We start from the raw sequence: 19,760 nt of genomic DNA, 5'->3' as shown, positions 1-19,760 counted from the left end.
AGAGTGGTCTCCGGTTCCCCAGCCAGTGGGCATTCAAGTATTGGCTTTGGCAGGCAGGTGCTGGATGACACACAGAAGGAGCCCTAAGGGGCTGTTTCCCCTTACACCACTTCAAAGAAGTTTGGATTTTCAATTTATTTTTTAAAAGCAGATACACAGTAAACATCGAAATGTGAGTTTTATGCTAAATACATTTTGGTTTCACAGCAGTTATCTCTTGCTGCCAGAATAGCCCTAAGGATTAAGATGGTTTATTGGGATCAAATGTCTAGGAGATTTATTATAGTGCAGACTATTTACTCATTCCCATTAAAATGCCAATTATGCTTATTTCTTTGCCTCTCTCTCTTCCACCTCCTGTCTTCCCTCTTCCATAACCCATATTCTATTATTTTATTTTCCTGCTTTAAAATGAATCTACTTGGATTTTTATCCTTTATCAAAATTGAGTCCTTGCAAACTCTCTGACTTTATGGAGTCCAGGGAGTGGCAATGGCGTGTGATGTAGCTCATTAAGGTCTTGGGAGCTCTGAGTCCCTGGTTAGCAACACAGAGCAATAAAAAAAAGTATTTTCAGGGACCATATCTGATGACTGGAGAGAAGGATGTACATTTGGAATAATATGTTGTGAAGAATCACAAACACCCTAGCTATAGTCATCTACAATTTAAAGACATGTAAGAGCAAAGACAATTTGCTGTCAGGTATTTACTTTACTTGGATAATGAGGAAGATTACCTATTTTATAGCCAGATTCTATGTAAAACATTCAACAAGACAGATGAGTTTATATACAATATGTCAGCTCTCAAGAATAGACATGAGACATCAGAAAACATGATGACTTAACTAAGAAAGCTACAGCCCAGGAAATAATTCTACAGGACCTGATAATGCATCCACATTACAAGAAAGCCAATCCGTGAGTCCATTAGGCTGTGTTTGATATACAGAGGCAAATGTTTGCTATACCCCGATAAATTCATCTCGAATGCTCAGTGACTATTACAGTGCCTGGCATGGAAGAGATCTCCAGTGAGCTTCTGTGGAAGGAACAATTGAATATTGCTAACCTGCTACTCATGGGGTGTGCAAATACATTGCTATCATTTTCCTTTTTTTTTCTGGTATTAGGCTTAGAAAGATCTAGACCAGCTGTTGTCAAATTCAGCATGTATGAGAATCACCTGGAGAGCTCTTTGCAACACAGGTTGCTGGGCTCCACCAGAATCAGACTTTCTGATTCAAGAGGTCTAGGGTAAGGTCTGAGAAGTTGCATTTCTAACATACAAAGGTGATGCTGTGCTGCTGGTGCATTTTGAGAACCATGTTGCCTATAAAGTGATGAAAGGACAATTATACACTTGAGGGCAAAGAAGTGCTCAACTCTGCTAATTTCAAAAAGCATGATTTGTAGCTATTGGCCACACTTGGAGCAGTTACTGTCTGCTGCTAAGGTTTCCATTACAGATGCAAGGAGAAAAGTTTCTCACTCTTGCTTTCTGTCTGCCTGATTGAGGCAGCCAAGATTGAATAGGGGAACATAGGAGAAAAACATGGTATAACAGTAAAAAAACATGAAGAGAACTTTTGCAACTCAGAAATGACCTTGTAAACAGTGAAGACCTGTTTTACTCCAAAGAAGAATCTAAAATTTGACTTTACATGAGAAGAATTGGAAAATCGTTTCTCTACACCCTCACCTTCTGGTTGAGTCTACTTTTTCAAGCTTAAAGTTTAAAACTAATTAAATTAAAAGCCAAAAGTAAAAAACATTACTTGAAGTCTTTAGTTGCCTGATAGCTCAGGTGCCTTCCAACTTGAAAATTCTTTGAGTCTCTGGTCAATTATTTGAATCCCATTGATATGGCAGAGAAGGAAGCTGATTTATTATAGGCAAAAGATAACATAAAAAATAAAATGACTACTGCAAATTGAGGCTTTGTTAGGCTCTCTGCTAAACTTTGTAGGTATTATCTCATTTATTCCTAATAACAATCCTTTGAGATCAGCACCGTTTCTCTCCCTGTGTCACAGCTGAGAAAAATCAGGCTAAGAGAATTTAAGTGACTTGTCCAAGGTCACACTTCCAGTAGGTTGTGGAATCAAAACTTGATCCTTTCCCAATACACAAGAATTTAAAATATGTAAGTGAAGTTCCAAATAGGACATGGTAGAAGAACCAGTACTAACAGCAATATTAACAGTGCCAACTGTAATGATAGCAATTAGAGTATTAGTACTAAAGAGCACTACCATATAGGTATTACTATCCTCATTTTATGTTTGAGAGAACTTGGAAAAGTTAAGCAATCTTCCTGAGGTTATATAGCTTGGCAAGATATGAACTAAAGTCTAAGGATTCTAAAGCTCACGTTGTTTATACACCACCACCAAACCCTAATATCAAGCAGTACCCTTCCTCGACCCTTTAATGGCAATCCACATATGAAATACAAACTATTACATTAATGTAACTAGAAGGTTCCAGAAAATAAAAATTCACTGATTCCCCATTGACAGTAGAAGAATGATGTGATGAACCACCTTATACATATTGTCAAATTTTATGTCCATATCCAAAAGTGTTTTGGGTCCAAGGGTATATTTATTTTTATAATTGATTTTTATTTGTATCAAAGAACTACATGCATGTAGCCTAATAGGACAGATAATAGTTTTATAATAAATAACAACACCCCCTGCTCCCATTTTCCTCCCCTCCCCCCTCATCCTGCTTGCCAAAGGCAGCCTCTTCTCCTCTTTACTAGCTCATCTGGTTTTCACCTCCACGTTTCTAAATACAGCACGCAGCTATCTTTTGATTCACTAATTTAAAACATCGTTCACTGTGTTCCTAACGTGGAGCATTAGGATGTTTCTCTCTCATGTGACCCCCTTACTCTACTTCATTCTTCCAATGTAGTTATATTATACGTTTTGATTATTATTTGGTGCTTTCTTGAGTATGACTACATAAATACTATTCTCTGCTGAGTAATGTCTTATGATTACTTCAATTTTCCTATATAAACTTTTTGGACAAGTTTGGCTTTTTCTAGAATTGATAACCTTTATTTTATTCCATTTACTTGGATCCACTGAGACCTACAGCTAAATCTTAGTTCCATTAGTGGCTTTGAAAAATGATTACCAAGATAAGATTTTACGTCACCAAATCTGTCCAATCATCTAGTAGTTTCCTTTTGTAACTCTTGGAGATATCCCTCCGAGAGTTCTCTATTTTCTTATTCCAACCTGAACTGGTTGTTTTTTTTAGTCACCTTTACAGTTATCATCCTTTGTCATCAACTTGCTATTTTCTCACTCTCTCCTCTGGTGGATTTCCTGTTTCCTGGGTTCCATATCTTTCTCCTGCTTACGGTATTCCCTTGTTAAATAAAGCACATCTTCTAGGAACTTCCTGCAAAAAGATGCATGGTATATAATTTTTGAGATTTTGCACACTTGGACATTTCTTTATTCAAATTATTGATAGTTTTGTTTCAATACAGAACTCTAGGGAGAACTATTTTTCCCTAAGAATTTTTATTCCTCCATGGTCTTCTAGCTTATTATGTTGCTATTGAGTAGACCAGTGCCATTTTCGTTCCATGTCCTCTGTGTGTGACCTTGTTTTTCAGAATCTTCTCTTTATTCTTGGTATTTGAAATGCCATGATGACATGCTTTTGTGGCTGCTGCCAGGTCAGCTATTTATGAACCTGATGATTTTGTCAGAGAAAGGAATAAAGATTGTGTTCTCCAGAATTTATCAAAAGAAATCCTTTCTCCCTTTTCTGACCTGCATTCCTACAATGCACACACCCATGAGAGGAGGAGGGAGAGAGAGAGGGATGCTACCTGTCCAAATGGGCTACCTGAATTTAATAAGAAGCTAGTACACAAAGGCAACTTGAAAAAATATGGTGTGCTTCCTGTTTGCAAGGCACGATTCCTCCTTTCAGGATGCTTGTAATTTACCATGGCACATGTGATAAGAACCTAAACTCTAAGAGAGAATTCATAATGACATTATAGGAAAAGTGTGACAGTACTTCAAGGGAAGATGAGGTAATTTCAGATGGGGAGATGGGAAATATGCTAAGAATGAGGGAGTGTTTGGTGAGTCAGGGATGTGAGGAGTGTGGTAAAAGTAGGGAAGGAGGTTAGCATTTGAGGGGCTTTGAAGTCTAAGTGGCTAGTAGTAATAGAAGAGGTATAAGATGCATTTACTTATAGGCAACAATATGTAAAAGGCATAAAGATGGGAAAATGCACATCCAAGAATAACAGGTTGGCTGGATCCTGGTTGACACATGGAGAAATGGGAGATACATAAGTGGAAATTTGGGATCAAAGCATGTCAAGCCTTGGATGCAAAATCATTTGGTAGGGGGGTAATTTACTTCATTCATTTCTTCCCATTTACTAATTCATATTCACTAACTCACTACTGTGAACCAGCCCTTGTGCTGGGTGCTAGAGAGAGACCTGGAAGAGACATGGTTCCTGCTCTCAAGCAATTAACTACCACATGTGACGGTACCTTGTGTTGTCCTTGTGTTTGTGCCTAAGTTCTGCAAATGAAGTGTTAATGAGACGTGTTAGGATCACAGAGAAAGGAGTATCCAGATTGCCTGGGATGTTTAGGAAAGGCCAAAAAGAGACGATGGCACCAAGAAGGAATCAAATGAGCTATAGCAGTTACCAGAGGTATAGGCAGAGCATTCCAGACGAAGAAGGCATACAATCAAAGGCACAAGATGAGAAGAACGTGGCGTATGTATTCACTTATTCACTTAGACTGCAGTTTTTTATTGAGTACTGACGATGTAGTAGCCACAGTACTAGCTATGTTGGGGGAACTACTGACCTTTCAATACAGAGCATGGTGTCCCTTCAGACTTAGCTTCATGAGAGCAAGAATTATGTCTGTCTTATTCATTGTTGTATCAAATACTTAATATTTGTTAAATAAATATATGTGGAAGCATGGTAATGGATAGCCACAGAAAAGAGGATAACTACAAGATGATAAAGAAGTTCATGAGAGAGATGTTTTGAGAATTATTAATATATTATGTTAATTAAAGCTGGGAATATGGACAAAATTCACTGGAGATATATATATATATGTGTGTATATATATATATATATATATATATATATATATATAGAAGATTAGAGGGTAGGGACTTCCCCTGGTGGTCCAGTGGTTAAGACTTCGCCTTCCAATGCACGGGGTGAGGGTTAGATCCCTGGTTGCGGAGCTAAGATCCCATATGCCTCGCAGCCAAAAAACCAAAAGATAAAACAGAAGCAATATTGAAACAAATTCAACAAAGACTTTAAAAATGGTCCACATCAAAAAAAAAAAAAAGAAAAGAAAAGCAACAATTAAACCACATGAGAACATTATCACCAAAGCTTTAGGGAGGTGTGAAGCTTCAAGGAGGGAGAAGATTCTTCCATCAAACGCAGCATAGCAGTTTAGAGAAGACCCGAAAAGTATTGTAAAATTCTAGGATAAAACAGAGTTCTCACCCTCAAGAGACTCGCAGCCTGGTAAGGAACACCACTCTCAACAGAGACATACTTAGAATTCCCCCGACACGCCTAGCTCTTGGCGCATGGTGGGTACCCAGTATAAAACAAATAAACGTAAATGTAAAATAAATAAATGTAAATGCACGTGCCATGCATTCTCTCACTTCTGTTTCTTTGACTTGGGTTTGACAGCTAGAAGGTCATTGTTGGCCCAGATAAGAAAAGCTCTCTGTAGTAATAGAGGCAGAAGTCCAATACCAGGAACTGAGGACTAAATGGGAGGTGAGGAAGTAAAGAAAATGAACAAAGACAACTTACACTATTGTGGAAGGATCATGTTTTTAAGAGATATAATTGATTTTCTTGATGGCACGTACTCGAAAATTAAAATCGGAATGTCCCATGATTTTGCAATAAGGGAAGGTTCTCCATATTTCTTCTACCCCAAAAGGACATAAAAGATAAGTAGTCAGTTTGCTACAACTCAGTAGCCTGAAACTCCTCAAGGACAAGAACCAAGTTTTATTTATTATTGCATTTCTGGCAGTTCTCAGCTCAGAGCATAGTGAATATAAGGTGATCAGTTAATATTTGTTGAATAAATTAATGTATAAAAAACACATAAAGGATGTGTTGGCTAGTCCTGCTTATCCAGAGGATAACCAAGGGGAGAGGAATACATAACAGTACAGTAACAGTAAAAGATGGAAAGTGGAGAAAATGTATCATTGTGTCACATTTCATACTTAGCCCTTATGAAGATATATAAATTCATGGTGACAAGTGACTAAATGAATGAGCAAAGAAATGAATTAAGCACTAGGTAGAAAAGAAAATATTCAACATATATGCACCCATCTGATTTATTAAGCTATTTTAATAGTCAAAGGATCTTGCTGGTGGTTGGTGTCCCTATTTAGTCTATGTGTGTTTATTAGCATGTGGCCAACATCCATTTGCCAAGCATATCGGGGTAAATTTAGCAGAATTAACTCTAAGCCATCTTTGAAGATAAAACACACAAGTGTGCCTGGAAGGAGAAGAAACAGGTCACTTTTCCTACCTTACATTCCCTTACCCAAAGGAAATTGACTGCCGAAGAGTGCCGTCTCTCTACTTATTTTCATTATTCAAAAGACAGTGGGGAACATGGTGCCCTCCCCTTGTCACCATTCGGCAGACACAATCAATAACTGCAGTAATTGCTCTGTGGAGGTGGGAACAGATTGCCATGATTCCTTAACTTAGGTGGAAAGCAGTGCATGCATCGTGTAATTTGCTTTGTACGTTGTTAAAGTGATTGACACTGTGGATTACATCATGTCATTTTCCCTTTTTTGTGTGTAAGAGTGCATAATTTTAGACCTTTTTGTTTGCCAGCTTTCAAGCACGGGGCATTGTCACTCACCTTGAATTCTCTTTTCTAATCTCCTCCTCCTAAAAAAATGGCAACACCTGTCTCCCCATGGCTACATCAGCATTTTGGCTTTGCAGATGAGAATGCACTGAAATCAGTATCAAAAGAAAGGAATTAACCTTATTTTTTATTAAATGGCAAAATCTGTCATATGGATAGAAACTGCTTCTACACTGTCCTTTTTATTCACCATAGCAGCCAACACTCTGCCCTGGGACCAGAACACAAGCAACAAACAGCTAACCCTGTAAAGAATCAAAATCATTTGGGGAGTAGAAAAGCATTTTTTTCCCATACAAATATCCATTTTATGTTCTAAAATATCATTAAAGTTTTAGGTTGCTGTATTCAGAAGGTCAGGAAATACATTCTCAGTTGACATTAATTATTATTAATTGGTAACTGGCTGAAGCATGGGTCTACAGTCACTGGTAATACATATCAAGGCTTGTGAAACTCCTCTTACTGATGATCCCTCTGCACCTTGTGCCACCTTGGTGCAAAATGTACAAATCTAGGCATTTGTATCTACAATGGGCTACTTTCCCAGGAGAGGCAGGATAGCTATTACTATTACCTGATATGTTTCCTGTCTGACTGAAATACCCAATTATGGCTGTCCCAGTAGATACAGAAATTCTAGGAAATACCTGTTTTCAGAAGACGGCTAGTTATTCCATCAATAGCTTGACAAGGGCAGAGTAACTGATTATTAAGAGAGAGACTTCCAGAGAAATGACCAAAGAATTCCAAGCTGGGACACTGGGTCACTTTATTTTAGAGTGCTGGGAAAAAGAAAAAAATAGAACAAAAATAAATGTATGTAAGGATACTTTAGTAAGTGTAAAACAGAAAGGACACCTCTTTGTATCCAGAGTAGCTTCCTTTGAATTCTTGGGCATATCCAGGGAATTTTAAAAACAAAGCCTACTTGAAGAAATTTATAGTACATAATTTTATTTTCCCTTTATTTGTATAAATATCTATTTTGTCTCCCTTTTTATTACTCAGTATATACAGTGGTTTCAGGAAGATGGGATATTATTTTCCCACAAATACTTACCTGTTTCCATTTTCATACATAATTTAAATTCTTTCCTCCAGTAGCTAAAGCTGGTCACCATGAAGATTAGGGCAAGGGGGGAGGAAATAAGAGAGAACTGTTAACAGGGAATTTTGGTTTTCTGAGAGTAGAGAGTCATGAGCTCTGACTGTCTTTCAAGGTGAGCAAAAGTTGTCCTGCCTTAAATGAGGCAGGATGCCAAGCACACAATTACATTCTTGGTCTCCTATTATGGGAACATCCCTTATTTTTTATTTTTTAAATATTATTCATCTTTATGTCCCCAGAGCTTAAGACAGGACCTCGCAGGGTTTTCATCTGCACACCTCTGGAAGCCACTGTTTATTTTATTTACTTATTTATTTTTGGCTGCGTTGGGTCTTGGTTGCTACACCCGGGCTTTCTCTAGTTGCGGCGAGCGGGGGCTACTCATCGTTGCAGTGCGTGGGCTTCTCATTACAGTGGCTTCTCTTGTTGTGGAGCACGGGCTCTAGGCACGCGGGCATCAGTAGTTGTGGAGCACGGGCTCTAGAGCACAGGCTCAGTAGTTGTGGCACACGGGCTTAGTTGCTCCACGGCATGTGGGATCTTCCCGGCCCAGGGCTTGAACCCGTGTCCCCTGCATTGGCAGGTGGATTCTTAGCCACTGCGCCACCAGGGAATTCCCTACATTCCTTATTTTTAAGGTAGATTGTGTAGAATGCTCCAATAGGAATTCCAGTACTTTTCACCATTTTAGTTCAACCTACTTTTTGGATTAAAAGTTGATTCCAGACCCCTAAATGTTTCTGAAGTCCAAGGAGCCATTTGTTTCTTTGATTCTTACTGTTTCCAGCCTTCCTCCCTGAAAGAGCCTTAGTAAGTTCCCATGTTGTGCCTTGGTGAACTTTTCCTCTTACCTCCCATTTGCCCTCTCCAATCCAACTTCTTTAAAAATTAAATGTGGGCTTCCCTGGTGACGCAATGGTTGAGAATCTGCCTGCTAATGCAGGGGACACGGGTTCGAGCCCTGGTCTGGGAAGATCCCACATGCCGCAGAGCAACTAGGCCCGTGAGCCACAACTACTGAGCCTGCGTGTCTGGAGCCTATGCTCCGCAAGCAGAGAGGCCGCGATAGTGAGAGGCCCGCGTACCGCGATAAAGAGTGGCCCCCGCTTGCCACAACTAGAGAAAGCCCTCGCACAGAAATGAAGACCCAACACAGCAAAAATAAATTAATTAATTAATAAACTCCTACCCCCAACATCTAAAAAAAAAAAAATTAAATGTGCTGTCAGAAACTATAGCTTTGCATCACTGGGGCCTCATTGCATCCAAGAGGCAATGACTGATTGCTACATTCTAATCCCAATTTAGGGCAACTCATTCTACAATTTTATGACTTGGTGACAGTATCTCATGAATAACAATGAAAGAATAACCTATCACTGCAGACTCCCTTTCAAAGTGGTGATATGTAAATGCAAAGATAATTGCCATTTAAAAATAAAGGCTTTTGGTTTTTTAAACACAGCCAGTTGAAAATAAAAACTAGTCAAAATATATGCATTCTACTGCTGGCATTTTAAAAAGTTGGCTTCAGTTTTATTAATGCAAATAGGATTTGACCTTAGCATACTATTACTTAGAGAGTTTCATTGATCTATGGAGAAAAATAAAAGTAGTAGGATTCCTACTTAAAACTTGACAATATGCATTAGGTGTATAAAGATATCTAATAAGAGATTGGTACATATGCAATTAGAGATTTAAGGATCAATTGTACTTTTAATTACTCAGCAAATCAAAAACCTGATCTCAATTATCCAAACCATGTAGGCAAGTCTTAATTCTTATGGCCAAAACGATCTGGGTAGTTGGAATAATTACGAATCACAGATGATCCCAAACCCTTATGGTAACAATTCATTAACATCTCCTTCCTTAGAGAAATGGTTTTATAAGAGCTACAAATCATTACTAAACTGTCTGGCTTATGTCTCCTCTCCTTTGATTATCCCACTACAATCTCTGGGGAAGGCCATGCAAAGCAGTGAAAAAGCCCAGAGCACGGAAAGTAGAAAGGGACAGAATCTCAAGGAGAAGCCATAGATCTCCAAACAGACTCAGTTTACAGTACAAGGCTACCAGTGGTGAACCTGTCCTGCAGAAGAGCTCAACGTAGAATTTGCATCATTCCGTTTCAAAGAGCAGTGAGCAGTTAACCTCTAGGAGAAGGTGTGTGCAGAGCCAGGTGGCAAGGCCCCAAACTACAAACATGAATAATTTCTAGTTTGGTAACCATAAAGTAGGACTATATTTTAAATGTTCTTTTTTCCTTATTTTCTGCCCTCTGTCGATTAGCCTCAGTAATACCAGCATCTAGGATTCTTTGTTATACTCAAGTTAGGGAAAATTGCAACACTTTTACTTTACCGTTCTCCTCATTGTTATTTTTTACCAGTATAGCTGATGCCTTATCAGTCACAACCTGGGCTGAGCTATAACCTACTACAGACCAGGTTTCCAACTTGAGTCACTTCTGACTTCAGATTCACTGGGTTTCTTTGATTAATTATTCCTATTATCTTCAAAATTTCATTTTACAAGATCTAGATAAACGTCTTCCAGGTCGTGTGTTCATGCTCTTCATTCAATAAGAATCTAGAAGACTCAAAGCAGGTTTCATCATTCTCTCTCTCTCTCTCTCTCTCTCTCTCTTTTTCAGCCGTCTGTTAAAATCTATATTGTTTATGCACTTGGCAGTCATTTTCATCAGGATGTTACAAATACATTTCCCAAAATGGAGAAATGAAATCGTGCTTAGGGACGCCAAGGAGGACGCTGACTCATAGACGATTGACCAGGAGGGGCTTTCCTCTCTCGGAGCCATTCTCTTCAGCCAAGCATGCAGCTTGTAGGAGAGGCAGGTGTAGAGAGTACACGTGGAAAAGCGAGGGAGGAAGGGGTATAGACCTAACTACTGAGACAATCAGCTACTCGATCTGGGCAATCAATATGTAACAAATACAACAATCTCATTGTCGATGCATTCTGAAATTTTACAAAAAATAGTGCCTTCCTTCCCTTCTTCCTTCCTACCTCCTTTCATTCCTTTCTTCCACAGGTACTTCTTTTGTTTGTTTGTTTAATAAATTTATTTATTTTTGGCTGCGTTGGGTCTTCATTGCTGCATGTGGGCTTTCTCTAGTTGCAGTGAGCGGGGGCCACTCTTCATTGCGGTGTGTGGACTTCTCATTGCGGTGGCTTCTCCTGTTGCTGAGCACGGGCTCTAGGTGCACAGGCCTCAGTAGTTGTGGCTTGCGGGCTCTAGAGCACAGGCTCAGTAGTTGTTGCGCATGGGCTTAGTTGCTCTGTGGCATGTGGGATCTTCCCGGACCAGGGTTCGAACCCATGTCCCCTGCATTGGCAGGTGGATTCTTAACCACTGCTCCACCAGGTAAGCCCCACAAGTAATTCTTGAGTACTATTCTAAACGCTATGAGCAGTGCTGATGAAATAGTAGGTAAGATAGACTTAGGCGTTGATACAGTGCTTTCAGTCCAATAGGAAAGTCACACAATTACAGAAGTTGAAACAAGAAAAACCAAGGAAAACTGGTACATCCAGACATCAGATGTAACTCATTTAGTCTAGGGTCTGGGTGGTCTAAAGTCTTCTTTAGTCAAGGAAGGCTTCCCTATGGAAGTGACTTTCAGAGTGAGACCTAAAGGATGAATAAGAGTTAACTGGACAAATGGCACAACAGGAAGGCAATGAGGAAGTAGGAAATGGTCTTACAGGTCAAGAAAAATGGATACAGAGAGGAATTAGCACGACTCCTTTGAGGAACAGAAATGAGCTTTGTTGAACTGTGGCAGAGTGCAAAGGAAGGAAATGAGGAGTGATCAGACTATAGATGAAGGTAGGAATCAGGTCATGAATATACTTGTCATCTGTGTGTTGATGGTACAAAACCTCAGGCCATAAAATTCAGACATGAAATGTATCTAACTCTATTTTACTTTAACTCAGGCTACTTTTTTTTTAACATCTTGAGCACTACAGTAAAGATTGGCTAGCTGTCTACCAAGTCTATTTCTCCTTCCTCCTAGACATGTGACTAGACAATGTTTTCCAGTCTTCTTTGCAAGTAGCTGTGGCCATGTGTCTGAGTTCTGGCCCACAGAATGAGAGAAGGTTCTTCCAGTCTTACCCAATTGAAACCTCTCATGTGGTCCTCTACTCACTCTTCCACTGTCAGACTGCTGGTATTGATGCCCAAGGTGACCTTGGAAGTTATGTAGAAAGAATATCACTCCCCCACCACACACGATACACTCTCACATTGAGTGGATGTTATAAAGAATGTTTCTACTGTACTAAGCCTTTGTGATGTTGGATGTTTAGCTATTATACCAGTGAGTCTCAAAATGTGGTTCTGAGAGCAGCAGCATTAGTTCCACCTAGGAACTTGAAAGAAATGCAAATTATTGAGCCCCATCCCAGATTTACCTACATACTGAATTAGACACTCTAGAGAGGGGGGCAAGCAATCTGTATGTGTGGGGTGTTTGTGTATATATGTATTTGGACACACTGCGTGGCTTGTGGGATTTTAGTTCCCCAATCAGAGATCGAACCTGGGCATTCGGCATTGAGTGTGGAGTCTTAACCACTGGACTGCCAGAGAATTCCCCAATCTGTGGTTTATGTATAAGCCCACCAGGTGATTCTGATATGAGCTAAAGTTTGAGAACACTCTTTATATGATTTTCCATCACCCTAACCCATCCCACCTGGTGACAGAAATGAAGCTCAGTTAATTCAGGGAGGTCACAACCGATTCAGCATTTCCTTAAGCAGTTCAACCTACATACATTGCCAAGGAATAAGATTGGTCCATTTGGACCTTAGTTGTTATCTTTTATGAACCTGTGGTACCCTTTGCAATTTCTATTTTTTCTTTCCTCCCTCCCTCCCCCTTCCTTCCTCCCTCCTTCCCCTCCCCCCCCCCTTTCTTTCCTTGATTGGCTCTGGTTGTTTTCCCATGATGACTGGTACTTTGTCTCCCGTATGCCAAACCATTCAGGTCAGGTCCCCAGCCACTTTTGAATCAGACTTTACACTTAAGAAGGCCTTCATGCTAACCTCAGGGAAACCCAAATTCCCACGTTTCCCCACTATGCCAGATAGGAGATCTCTTTAAGGTTTTCAAATTCCTCAGGCTCTCCCCAGGGTGTTAAATCCAGGTGTTCTGTACTCTAAGTTTTGTTCTCCTCCAGCCAGATTTATCTAGTAGAGGGGCAGTAGTAGGCTCTTGTCTTAGGGGCAAATAACATAATCTAAATATACGGCTTCCTTTTTAACTGTCTCAGCAAATTTTCCTTCTCTGGCCTGTTATGGGGCTAGGAAAACTGACTCTTAGATATGGTGATGGTTTCATACATTTTGCTAAATCTGTTCTTTACAATATAAAATTTGTGTCTTAGGTTTTTTGCTTTTTTTAATATTTGTAGTTTTTTATATTTTTAAAGATTCGTTGTTTTTTATATTTGTTGTCATTTTTTATATTTGTTCTTGTTTCTATCTGACACACCCATGATTCTCTCAACTTTCTCCTTAGAAAGTTACTCTCATGAATTTTCAATCAGATTTCGTAGTTTAAAAAGCTTAGACACACTTGTGAATGTGACTTATTTCAATAATCTTTTTAATTTCTCCATGATTTCTACTGAGTTTTCTACAAGTAAAATAATTTTTTTCCTGCATATACCTGTATTCATGGACACTTATCTGGGAACTTTTCTATTTTTCTGTTGTCATTTTCTTGAGGTAAGAACACTTAACATGAGATCTATACCTTTAACAAAGTTTTGAAGATACAATACATTACTGGTAACAATAGGTACAACGTCCAGAACTTACTCATCTTCCTTAACTGAAATTTTATGCCCATTGATTCCCTATTTTCCCCCTTAGCCCTGACTCTTTGAGTCTATGAATTTGACTCTTTTTAATACCTCTTATAAGTGGAATCATATAGTATTTGTCATTCTGTCATTATTTCACTTAGCATAAAGTCTTCAAGTTTCATCCATGTTGTTGCTGTTTCAGAGTTTCCTTCTTTTCTAGGGCTCAAGAATATTCCGTCTTATGTGTACACTAACTTTTTACCCATTCACTCACCAGTAGGCAGGTAGTTTCCACATCTTGGTTATTATGAGTAGTGTTGCAATGAACTTGGGAGTACAGTTACCTCTTTGAGATACTTATTGGATTTCCTTTGAGAAAACACCCAGAAGTGGAATTGGTAGCATATGGTAGTTCTATTTTTAATTTTTAAAGGAAAATCCATACTGTTTTCCGTAAAGGCTATACCAATTTGTAGTCCCATCAACAGTGTGCAAGATTTTTGATCTCTCCACATCCTTACCAACAACTGTCTTTTTAATAACAGCCATTTAACAGATATGAGGTGATATCTCACTGTTGTTTTGATTTGCATTTCCCTGATGATTAGTGATGTTTAACACCTTTTCATATACCTGTTGGCCATTTGTGTGTCTTCTTCTGAGAAATAGCTCCTCCCAGGGCCCGTGGCAGGTGGGGCTGATTTGGGGAGCATAGCCAAGCTTCTGGAGCTGAGTCCATAGAAGTGGGGATGCTTTTGCTCTGTAGCTGGGACTGTGTCCAGCAAACCTGCCACCAGGATGTAGGCCTGCTTTCTCGAAGCAGCTCTTCTCAATCTTGGACTTAATTGGGATTTCACAACCTCCTACCTAGATCCCAAAGCTCCCACAAAGGCACTTTTGTTCATGGGTGGCTGCCAGATAGTTGTTTGAAGGGGGAATGTAAGCTGGGGACCTCTTATTTCACCATCTTTGCTGACATCACCCTCTCCCAATGTCATTTTTTTATAGAAATAGGAAAAAAAAATTCTACAATTCATATGGAAACAAAAAAGCCATGTATAGCCAAATTAATCCTGTGTCTTAGTCTTAATGAAGTAAAGACAAGCAATAAACTAGGAGAACATATTTGAAATATACATACCCCAGTTTATTTTCTATCTATCTATCTGCTTATCTATATATCTTACCAGTAGAAAAAAATTTAAATATATTTATTTATTTTTATATATGTGTATCAATATATATCTTACTAATCAGTAGGAATAACAAACATACCAATAGAAAAATGAAGGGAAAAGCAGAAACAGCCATGTACAGAGAAGAAAACACATACGGCTAATCAATGAGCTCAGCCACATGAGTACTTTGCAGAAGGAAATCAAGACCATAAAGATCAGCAAATCACACACAAGGTATGACTTGATTCCATTTAATTGTTACAAACCAAAAAAGTCAGGCAATTCCAGAACAGAGATCAACAGAATTTCTTCTGCAGAGCTCATTGAAAGGTAAATTGGTACAACCATGCTTCAAATACTTGAGCATATCTATTACAATTGGATGTCTCACAAAGTTGCTACGTCCCAGCAATTCCCCTCCTACTTACCCAAGAGTGTTCAAGAGCCGAATTACAAGGGAATGATAAATACAAAATCTGGGAGAGGGTTACCGCTGGGGAGAAGGTAAGAGAATAAGATAGAGGAGGAACATATAAGCAGCTGCAATTTATTGGTAAGGTTCTTGTTCTTGGAGTGTGTACTAGGTTATGGGTGCTCTTTACACTATTAAAAGTAAAACGAAACAAATGAGGGTCTTGTATGAACTAATGGCAGTGTGTTTCATCAATCAAGGTTTATATAAGGTCCATAAGAAGAAAGAAAAATAATCTTTAAGTTTTTGCAATCAAATGCTTTGGTTTCTGAAACAGTTAAGATGTGTTGTTGTTGTTGTTATTATTATTAATTATTAGCTTCTCATCACAGTTTTACTCTCCTGAGACATTAGACAAATTCCATGGAGTAAAAGAAATCATTACTGGGAGCAAAACAAGGCTTTGGCTAATATATGAAAATATTATTAATGAAAAGATGTTTAGATTTACACTGTCAAGGGTTTTTCATTTAAGCAGAATTATAGGGGTTTTGTGAACCATCTTGAATGTTAATAAATTAATGTATCCCATATTTTTCAAAAAGTCTGAGATAGAAAGATGAATTTGCATGATTAGTTACTTTCTAGTCATTTATCTTGAGACAAAGCAATTATTCCCATTCATTTGTGAAACACAAATATGTATCATCTATTTAACTTCCTCATGGACATGCAAGGAAGAAAGGAATTTTCATTCCTTCAGAGAAAGCTGATGCATTAGTGAAAAGTATCAGTGAAAGAAAATCCTGTTACTAAACAATTTACCCAAGAGTAAAAGTCCTTTGTGACACAGTACCTGGGTTAAAAAAAAAATTTCCCCAATCCAAAGCATCATTGGTAATAGCTCTTATCCAACAACAGGGATAACATTCAACATTCTTAGACTGTAAGTTATTACTTTTAATAAAGGTTATTTTCTTTTTACATGCTTTTGAAGCATTAAAACATTTTAATATTTTTTCTTCAACTTGGAAAATAGAGGAAATGTTACAGAAATAGAAATAGAAAATAGAAGAAATAGAACTAGAGGAAAAAGTATGACCTCATAACCTCCTGACAATCATTATGTGATGAACATAGTTTTGAGATATACTAATTGTATATCCTCACTGATAAATGCCTGACTATATTAATTGAAATTATAAAAGCTGAGTAGGGATAATCTTCCCTTAAGCAAAGTTAATAGACAAAAGGAAACAATATGAAGTCCTAAACAGATTTTTTAAAGGGAATGGTTATTTAGGTAATAAATATATATTACATTTATTATGTCTTAAATAAATATCCAATTTGTGCTTTGTGGGATTTGATTTTTTTTTGTTTTTAAACATCTATATTTACAATTTTAAAAACCACTCTAGTTATGAATAACTATAGTTAACAAAGTAAGCATTCAATTGTTTGTATCATTATTTATATATTAAACAAAATAGAGAAAATATTCAACAACAGGATATTATTTAATTTATGCAACATCATTAAGGTAATGCAATTAAATGATGTTTAGCCTTTGCAGTACTTCTTTAAGTCATTTTAAAGACATTAAAATTCATGTATATAACAATTTATCAGTATGAGCAAAAGCTGGACATGATATTAAATTTAAAAAGACATAATAAACAATTAATGACAATTAGGTACAGCCATGATTAATAAAAAATGACTATAAGGCAAGTACATTACGTTTCATTATTGCCATGTCTTTGTGTTGGAATAGCAAGTCGTACTTATCTGTAATATCAAAATTTTAATAGAAATTACAACTACCATGACAAGCATCCTTGTGGGAAAAATCTCTGTTCATATCATCCATCATTGCCTTACAATAAATTCATGTAACTACATGTATTAGAGCAAAGAACATTTTCAAAACTTACCTAGTGCCAATTGCTGCAGAAAAATTTGTACAGTTCAACAAGCAGTAAATAAGGATGCCCTCATTCTAATTTTTAAAAAGAATGGTGATACAAACCATCAATATTTGAGCCTCATTTTTTCCCAAACGTGGTTCTAAGATACCATTGTGTTTTATGATTGCTGTGGAAAATATGTGAAAAAAATTGAGAAGAAAGAATTAATTCCCGTGCCCCTGCTTCTGAGCATGGTAACAAGTGCTTTTGGAAATTGCCCAACATTTGCTCTGATTAGGAAGCTTTGTAGAGATCCCCAGGAAATATAATTCCAACTAGTTTATGTAGTCAAGGTAAAGAAAGTCCTGACAGCTCTGAGTGAGACCCCTCTGCAATTACTAGCCTCTGAAGGCCATTTCTAGTCTCTGTGGGCTATGTAAAGTAATTTATGTCTTATTTTTCTCACTGTTGAGAAGAGTTCTTATTTTTATTCAGTTCTATTTGTCTGGTTTTCTTATGCTAATGTTTAAATATTTTATAAAATTTTAGCCAGGATTTTAGTTAAATCTTTCAATTAAACTATAGGATTTAAAAAATATAATCACAATACAACCATTTCTCATCTAGTTATTCTATTAGTTATTCCTAGGAAAATGGCAGAATACTTTCTCATTCAAAATGAAAGATTCAGCTTTCTTTTTATTTAATTTAATTTTTGTTTCATTGTAAATTGCAGTGCTTATCTTTGCTTTGGACATTGCTGTCTGAAATTTTCTATAATTGAAACACACATATAATATAGAGGTTAAGGAGGCACAGTAAAGTCTGGAACCAGAATACCTAGATTTGATTCTTTCTCTTTATGTAGCTGCAGTTGTGAAGTTACTATTTTTATTTTTACTATAAAAATAGGAACTGCCTCATAGGGATTTTATGAGTTTAAACAAGATAAATGAAAATAAAAATTTTAATAACTTTATATCACTAAGGAGGTGCCAAGAACTGTTCCATTTATCATCATTATCACCATCACCATCAAACTTATGGTGGAAAACCTTCTTAATCAGTAGATCTTAAACCCTTAAATGAAGATTATTGGGTCCCACTCCTAAAGATTCTGACTCAATATGTGAGAGGTGGGACCCAGATGATTCCAACATAAGTGGTCAATGGACAGCATTTTGAGAAATTCTGACTTATTTGGGGGTCACGGAAGGAATTTAGCTCTCCTAATTTTTTTCTTTTTTTATGTTCAATCACACAGAAGTGGAAACAACCTGAAAACCTGTTTCAACAAGACAACTCATTTCCAAATTGATTGTTCCATGTTAAATGTAAACAGCAGTTGGGAATTCCCTGGTAGGCCTATGGTTAGGACCCTGCGCTTTCACAGTCGAGGGTCCAGGTTCAATCCCTGGTTGGGGAACTAAGATCCTATAAGCTGCGCAGCATGGCCAAAAAAATGAATCAATGTAAACAATTGATACTCTACCAAATAGTACATGTATTGGGGGATATATTGCTTTCCCTCCTGATGTTTTCCTTCTGGGGAATTTCATTGCTCTGTGATGCTACAAGTGGGTGGTGGATTGCAACAGAAAGAGGAGTGAACCCAAAGCTGTGAACCCAACAGGAAGCACCAGAACAGTGGTCAGGACTGGAATACTGATGCTGCATGGCCTAGGCACATATGCTGGCTTAATCGTTTAAGTTCGCTGTGCATACTTTCTTGTCTGTAAAATAGGGAACTAATAATATCTAATTTATAAACTTGTTGTAAAAATTAATAATGGGACTTTGAAATAGTATGACTCAAATTAAAGTGCATTTTAATTAATCATCTTCGTCCAGCTGCCTTCCTCCCAAAGGGCTGGCAGTCATTGATCAAATAATGTATCCTATCTCTTCCTCTCCCCAGGCAAAGATGCTGCACACGATATAGAATACAAATTATAAAAGGAAACATGGAACACTGGTCAAGCAAAATGTATTGCTCTGCCTGCAATTTCCCCTTCTGTACTCCAGATATTAAAAACTATTTCTCTCAGTTATTCATTGCTGGCAGAGATGATTAATTTAATCTTTATAGATAAAGTAAAATGTTTGGACGAAAGGAGCAAATACTCTGCTGAGGCTAATTGTAAGGCACATTCGGGTGAATAATTCATTGTGTGCAGTATAATGATATCATAGATGGTTAGCCAAGAACAAACATCAATTCTATAAAGAGAATTAAACTAAAACCAAGTCCATTTGGCGGCAGAAAATGAATATAGTCCTTACAGCCAGTATGGATCTTGTTTTCGTAAATCCTACGAGGGCCCAGGAAGATTCCA

The sequence above is a fragment of the Stenella coeruleoalba genome, assembly GCF_951394435.1.
Source record: "Stenella coeruleoalba genome assembly, chromosome: 2".
NCBI classification, from domain to species: Eukaryota; Metazoa; Chordata; class Mammalia; order Artiodactyla; family Delphinidae; genus Stenella; species Stenella coeruleoalba.
The sequence above is the reverse complement of the archived record's forward strand: the minus strand, read 5'-3'. Positions refer to the sequence as shown.